The sequence below is a fragment of the Nesoenas mayeri genome, assembly GCF_963082525.1.
Source record: "Nesoenas mayeri genome assembly, chromosome: 3".
Classification (NCBI taxonomy): domain Eukaryota; kingdom Metazoa; phylum Chordata; class Aves; order Columbiformes; family Columbidae; genus Nesoenas; species Nesoenas mayeri.
Window position 1 is genome coordinate 96,731,132 of NC_137544.1, and position 7,609 is coordinate 96,738,740.

Consider the following 7,609-nt stretch of genomic DNA (forward strand, 5'->3'; position numbering starts at 1 on the left):
AAAAACGCTGTAACATAAATGGCATCCCCGACGTGATGTTTACGTAATAATTAATTGCAGGGAATGTCGTGTTCCAGTGGGCGTAGAAACTATCCCCGCGGGTAACGCGCTGCTTGTCTGCGCAGGGCACCGGACCAAGAGCCCTGGGGGTTGCTGTCGGCCCTTGCTCTCAGCGCCAGGGACTTATTTTCCCACAGAGGGAGGTCACACCAAGATGCAGCCTCCCTTGCCGGTGCCAAATAAAGCCAAACCGACGGCACCGCACAAAGAAGCCTCTCCTTGTTTCAAGAGCTACAAATTCAGCCGGAGCTGCTGACCCCCGTGACTCTGAGGCAGGAACCAGCGCCGCAGCCCCCGCGCCGGGGGGGGCCTGTACTGGGGCCCGGGCTCTCCGCCCGCCCGCTCGCCCTCCCCTCAGCCGGGGCGGCGAACGGCCCCGCTCCCAGCCGTCCCCTCCTTGGGGCGCGGGCTCCTCACCTCTGCCCGCCGGCCCTGCCCGAGCCCCGGCCAGGGAGGGCGAAGCCTCCTCCGCCACGGCGGGAGCCCCGGCCCGGCCGCCGCCTCAACGAGCCCTGCCCGGTCGCCAGGCAACCGCCGCTGTAAACACCGCCACGCACGTGACGTGACGTAGCACGCACAAACCCAACGACGCGACGGCCTCAACAGCCCCGCCATTACGTCACCCCCACCCAAGCGCCTATAAATAACCCACGGGACCGCGCGTGCGCACTGCCGGCGCGAGGCGAGGGCGAAGACGTCACCGCTGACGCGGGCGCAGCCACGCCCTCCGGCCGCCCCACTCCCCACCCTCACCTTCTATTTTTATTCCTTTGTTTCAAGTCCCCGCCCCTCCGCCGGCAGCGCCGCGGGGGGACGGGATGACGCCATCCGCTTCCCAGAACGATGACGCGATTTGGGGGGGGGGGGGAGGCCGCTGGAATGCGCGCGGGGCTTCGCTGCCTTAAAGGGGCAGCGTCCCCCGGCCCCGCCCCCGGGCGGGGGGCGGCCCTGACGGATGGGCGCAGCTGCCGGGGCGGGGGGGGGGTCGCGGAGGCACCGTACTCTGCCCGGCTCCAGCCTCCGGGGCCACCGGGACTGGGCTGTCCCGGCACTGCCCGGAGTGCGGGGTGCGGGAGGGTGGCCGGTGCCGGTCCGGGGTGGTCACCCCAGTGCCGGCCTGGCGGGGAATGGGGAGCGCCCTCCGGGGGGATCCGCAGTTTCCTGGGTTGGGGGTGGTGCGGGGTCCCCCGCCTCCCCGGGGCGACTCAGCGGACGAGGCCCCGCTCGGCCTCGCCTGAGGCTTCTCGGGTTTTTCCCTTGTGACGCCCCCCGTGGAGCAGCTCCCGAGCCGCGGCCCCGCTGCTGGGTCCCCCGCCCGGCCGGTACCAGGACCAGAGAAGTGCCCGGTCCTGCCCCGGGGCAGCAGCATCGCACGAACCGTGCCCGCCTGTCCCCGCAGGGCAAATCACAGACACGCATCAGTAACACACGACGCTGATTTACAAAGGAATAAGTCGATAATGCGTTTCCTATGTCTTTCTAACAAAAACACAGAAGGACCGAATGGGACAATAAAGACTTTCCACCAATACATTAACCACGAGCGTGTTTGACGCAATCAAACAGAGTTTTAACTCGGTAGAGCGCTGAGGGCTTCCAGCCGCAGGTGTTGTCCGTAGCGGGTTATCCCTGGACTGGGGATGTGCGATGAAATAAAGCCCCTCACTCAGTATAAGGTCGAGATGATGCTGTGGCATCATATTTAGATCATGGCTCGTAGGGAAATCTAGGGTGTACTTAGTCACCTATGGCATGACCTTATATTCCCACTCGATTTAGTAACAACAGTTGGTTTCTTATGGGGCATGTGAGATTTAATTTATTAACTGAGTTTCTAGGGTAAGTGGAGCGAAAGTCAGAAAAGGCAGGAGATGAGAAGCCAGCAGATGAAGGGGAAATACTCAGAGAGATAGAACTGCCGGAGAAATGTAAGTCTTGTCTCCTAAGTCTCTCCAATAGGACATTAATGTAAATATAGTTACTTATCCACAAATATTTTTATGCACTGCCCTGAGTGATTTTTTTTTTTTCCTGGCTTTTAAACTATCTGGTTGTGATTTTCATTTCAGTTTTTGTGTTTATTTAGTTTTGAGCCTTTTAATCGAACAGCACAGTGGGATCTGTCAGAATACTGAAGTCTTATATTCTGAGAATGTTTCAGCCATCTGGGAAAAAAAAAATGCCTCCGTTTACATTCAGATGGTATATCTTATTCATCAAGCTGGCATGTGGGAATATTGATATGTTTGAGCATGTAGAATCCTGGTAGGCAAATACCAGCCTAACTTTCCTTTGTATATTATAGAAAAAAATTACTGTATCTTAGCACTGAGACAGCCAGTGTGTCACAGATGTGTGTCCCCATATCTTTTAACTCTGGAACAAATTCTGCTCTTAATGTCCCTTCAGCTGCTTTAAGTTAGGACAAGATATGTTACAAGAACTTTTAACTTGTTGAAGAGCTTCCCGGCTTTTTGCATCATGAAGCAAAAGTGAGCTAAAGGTTTTGTTTGTTGGTTGGGGTTTGTGTGTGTGTGTGTGTGTGGTTTTTTTTTTTTTCCTAAATGATCACTTATATTGCCTAAACAAAGAAAGAGGTAGAATTAATAAAACCTCTGAGATGATTGAGTCTGAAATGTAATCTAATTAAGATGTCAATTTAAATAAATCACTGCCTTCAGAGCTAAATAATGAATGTCAGAAGCTGTTTATGTGCAAAAGATATCTGTGAAGTTTTTCTGGGAAAGTGATTATTTAAAAATTCAGCATTTTTCATTCTCACTCTTATAAACAATCAGGCAGGCTATTCTCTTACCAATTTTATGTTTCGGTGAATCTGAATTTGATTGTCACGCAAGCTTCCTTATGAGTCATTATCATAATTTCACATCACTCATTAAATGAAAGTTGTTTTTCCCCCTAAATCCCCTAACCTACTTCTGTCGTGCCAACAGGAGCACTCAGAAACTGGCACTAAGGTGCAGCTCTGATACAAGATTTCTGTTTCCCCGTGACTCATTTGACATTAACATAATTATGTTACAGGAGTCAAAGTGATTTTCCAACCATGAGTAATGCACAATACTAGAGAGAATGTTTACAAGACACCGAGGCATATCAGCTAGCTGAAGTAACCAGCTGCTGATAACAGCTGAAGTAAGTTGGGGAATTAAAAAGTCTTATAATACAATTACCCTTCTTTGGCACTCGCTGTCATGTACGGCCGTGAGGTAGGTCGTGTGCTCTGTGAAGAAGGATCCAGAAGCAGCACTGTGCCATAATGGGGAGAAGACTGAGCCCGTGGGTAGTTCGCACAAGAAGTCTTCATAGTTTTCTTCCCACTTGAATATTTATGGCAAAGTCGTGCTCGGATGAGAGCAGTGATCTTTTCAAGAAGCGGTTGTATTTACCAGAGTTCATTTCAAAACACAAGTGACACACATCCTCTCAGCCAGGAAAACAGCATCAAAATGAAGCAGCAACAACAAAAAATATGAGGTCATCTCGCAAATATTTTGAACCGTGTGTATGTGAATAACACAAAAGGAGAAAACAGATAAGGATAAGGCAAAACTGAGTGCCATTACCACGATGAGATATCTTTTATCTGTAATAGAAATATCTATCTGCAGGCTAGTGATAATGGTACAGGGAAAAATTACAGTGGATCTGTTCTGAGTAAATAGCAGGGAAATAGTAACTACAAAATGTATAAGAAATAAGGAAAAGCCTATTAAAATGAAAAAAATAATAATCTTAGTGGTGATTACTTGTTTCAAGTGTTCCATGCGATTTTTAGAAATTACTGACTCTTCGGGATTTGTGTGAGGCGTTTGAGGAATAAGCTCATTTCTTTTTTTTTCTGACTTTTTAAATTTACAATAGCTTTTGAATGAAACAGAGGCACTTTCTATTTAGAAGTTTGTCAACTTCATCTGGGTATCCTTCCCATGAGGCCTTATTTCAGTAATGTGCCGAGCACCCAGAACGTCACTGGTTTCAGAAGAGCTGAGGACACTTACTTTCATCCAGGATTAGCCTGTGAAGGTAGAAGTCTGATTTTGAACTACCAATACAAACTAACTACAACTGCCTAGAGTACTAGCATTCTAAATAACCAGTTAACAACTTTCCTGTAAAGTACCACAGTAATACAAGTGGCAAAGAGAGTGAAATGCAGAAAATACACACTGATTGCAGAACTGTTAATAGAAGGGATGTTTTCCAGGAGACACGATCAAAAAGAGTCAGATAAAAATTCCACGTCACACTCAATTTTTTTAATTCATGAGAAAATCTGCTGAGGCCAGACATTTGGCATGATGGAATTGTCATCATGGACTCCCAGAGCTGGATGAGGACCAGAACCAGCAGAAAAGTTGTTCATGACAGAGGAGGGCTGGAGATGAGAGGTTTGCCACAGTGCCTTGCGTTGGCAACACTCCGCATTTGCCAGGAGAGTCAAGACTTGGATGTTTTCTGTTTTCTCTGCTATGGTTTTCATGCTGCACAACCATGGGCAGCCTCTAGTTCTGTTTCCTTCAATTTGCCCACCTCTTACTTATTAGGAGATGTAATGTACCTGCTGTGCGGAGATGGCTTTGGCTGGCAACTCCTACTGCAACCACCAGCATGAATGTCTTTAAAACACGTTGATAAAATCACCCAGCAGAACCCAAACCAAACATAAACAGAACAACCCAAACCCCATCGACAGAAATAAATTCCCATGGCACAATGTAACAGTCTTAAATTTAATCTGATTTGCTGTAAACTCATCCAGGACTGTAGTTTTACAACTGCATATATTCACTTCCATAGCGTGCTGTGCCACTGTGTTCATATCTATTTCTACTGCTTTTAATTACAAATATCCATAAAGCTCAACCCTCAGCCCAGGTTGCTAAAATGTGCTCCAGTAGTACAAGAGCATTTTCCTGTACTACAGGTGTATATTGTATTATTCCTTACAGTAATACATAACAGGAGATGTTTGTAAAGTAATTCTGCTCAGCTCCAAACCTACCTGGAGTCCTCTAATGAAGCAGTCTTGGGAGCAGCGCTTCTGCAATGTTCTACATTTCCATCTCCTGCTTTTTCACTCAGCTCCAAAGGAATTTTCCTCTTATAATGATTTTCAGGGCAGCTGCACCTTGTATCCTCCCTTTTTCTTTCTTGGAGGAACTACCATTTATTTGTAACATTTATTTAGCATTCTGTGGTGACACACAACCTGTGCAAATTCCAAGTATTTAACCTTTGTTCCTTGCTGAAGCTTTGCACATTAACTTAAAACAGCAGAATTAAATGGGCACCAAGGAACACTTGCTGGAAGTAACTGATGAAATCTTCAAAGTACTGCTTGCCCTTACTGGTTGGCTGGTTTTTGTTGTTGTTAGCTTGTTTTTCAAGCTGAGCTCCCAAACAAAATATTCAGAGATATTTATTCACTATAGAAAATTATTATGATTTTAGAAAGAAAAGAAAAAGTAAACAGATCGATCAAGATTTGACTGAGAAAAATTAGCTGCTATTAATTTTTTGAGTTTTCAGAGTATATATATATGTCTTGTAACAAGGCCCAATGTTTCGATAATAAAAATAGCTATCTTAGTGATAACCGATAACATGTTACTCTGAATTAGCAGCAGCAAACAGAATTAGGAGTGTATACCCATGCCAACAGCAATGACAATCATTTCATCCCATTCCTTACCTAGATGAGGCCCCAGCAGCATTGTCTTCTCTCGGTCTGATTGGAACAGCACGGGCTGCTGCCATATCCCACTGCAGGACAGCCAGAAGAGCACCAGCAACCTTCTCCTTGGCTGCCATGGGATTTGGGAGCGTGGCTGTTCTCGTCAGAGCGGTCAAAGTGAGCAGACTAGCCAGGAACATGAGCTCTATTAGGAAATACTCTGGGAAGCTTTCTGATGGACAGCAAATATTGCTGTTTGGGACAGCGATGGCTCCCCAGGATGCAAAGAGAAGTGCTACCGGGTTTTCCCCACGGTGCACCACAAGGAGGTTAAACTCCTCCGTGGAGAGATTTGCTCTGCAGGAAAATCACGAATGTCAACAAATGCTGAAGCTGAGACTTTGCTCTGCTATGTGAGGGGAAGCTCCTGCAGCAGGGGAGATGCTAGCAGAAAACAGAGTTTTCCAAAGTGTTCCTTTCTTGGTAGCCCTCTCCCTAAGGATTTCTCCTACAAGGTTGTGTGTCAGGCCCCCTGTATGACTCTGAGTACTTTTTAGAAATATTATCTATTGTGGTATATATACTTAGAAATATTCTATATTGTAATATAAATATCAGTTAAAATATGTGTTAGATACATTTTTATAATTGTTTCATATAATATCTTCTCTTAGAAAACTGAATTTAAGAAGGTATTAATTTTAAGGCTGAAAAATTAGACATTAGATTCTGTGCTATATTAAAGCTCAGTCCTGCTGACAGCTATGTATGTGCTTAAATTTAAACATGTGAGTAGTACTGGACTCACTGGGATTATGCACACAATTAAAATTAAGCATGCGTGAAAGTGTTTCAAGGTCAGAATTTCCAAATTCTTTCGCTTGTTTAGAGTAAAACAAAATCAAACAAAACAACACACACACACGAAAACCCAACCACACACCACATACAAAAAACCACCACCACCAAACAAGTAACCATTCATTCATGTAGTAAAATTGCAGTGGTGTTTATGTTGAGGGACTTACTGGGATTTGATAGGCAAAGTATCTTACGAAACAAGTTTATATAAAACTTAAAATGAAACACTCCAATGCTGTTATTGCCTGCCCACACAGCCATATTTTCTAGTAGGAACGATAAATGCTTACTTTAACATCTTGAGCATCCAATGGGATTAATATACTTATTTTATAATAAGGTGGCATGTTTCAAAGAAATTAACTATTTTTTTTTTAATGTGTTGATTTCGTTTTTCTATCAACACTGGTCTGATGTTTCCAGAAAAATTAAAAACTAAAGTGTATTTTACTTTGGGATGGAAATGTGCCTTATGTCTACAAGATGCACTGAACTTTGCTAAATCACTCATAAAAATGCTCATGAGACAGTCCTGTCAAATTACAAGTTCAAATTAGATGGTTATGGAAGCACTGAGACTTTTTCCTGTCCAAACGTTTTCTCACTGCTTTCTAAAAGAGAGTTGTCCCTGGTGGTGGTGAATTTGGATCAGCACAGAAGAAAACAAAGTGGTTTCTCACACCTTGTTAATAATTACTGTCCTTACCGTAAAATGTAAACTTATTGAAGAGGCTCCGAGGCCAACAGAGTTCCCATAAAACCTCAGCCACCCAAAATCCAGTCACAGCAATACTTGAATTCTAGGTCCCCTGTCTTACGGATCTTTATCCTCATCTGGAAGGCCTCAGCCCCTTGAGTTGGCTCCCAAATCAGCCACCAAAGTGTGTGGGGAGCAGCTCAGCCTCCCCAGCAGTGGATGGGGTGCTGTAGGGAGGCACCTCTGTCCTCTTCAGAGCTACAGACCCGAGATCTCTGCCAGTGCTTTGGTCT

At 45.4% G+C, this 7,609-nt stretch overlaps 1 long non-coding RNA gene across 2 annotated transcripts in view; it reads right to left on the reverse strand.

Moving 5' to 3' along the window:
- LOC308039243 overlaps positions 1 to 636 on the reverse strand; it is a 58,510-nt gene extending 57,874 nt beyond the window's left edge. For both annotated transcript variants that reach the window (XR_013922012.1, XR_013922013.1), the window contains exon 1: positions 478 to 636. This is a non-coding gene — a long non-coding RNA (uncharacterized lncRNA). The remainder of the gene's footprint in view (positions 1 to 477) is intronic.
- Between the last annotated feature and the right edge of the window lie 6,973 nt (positions 637 to 7,609).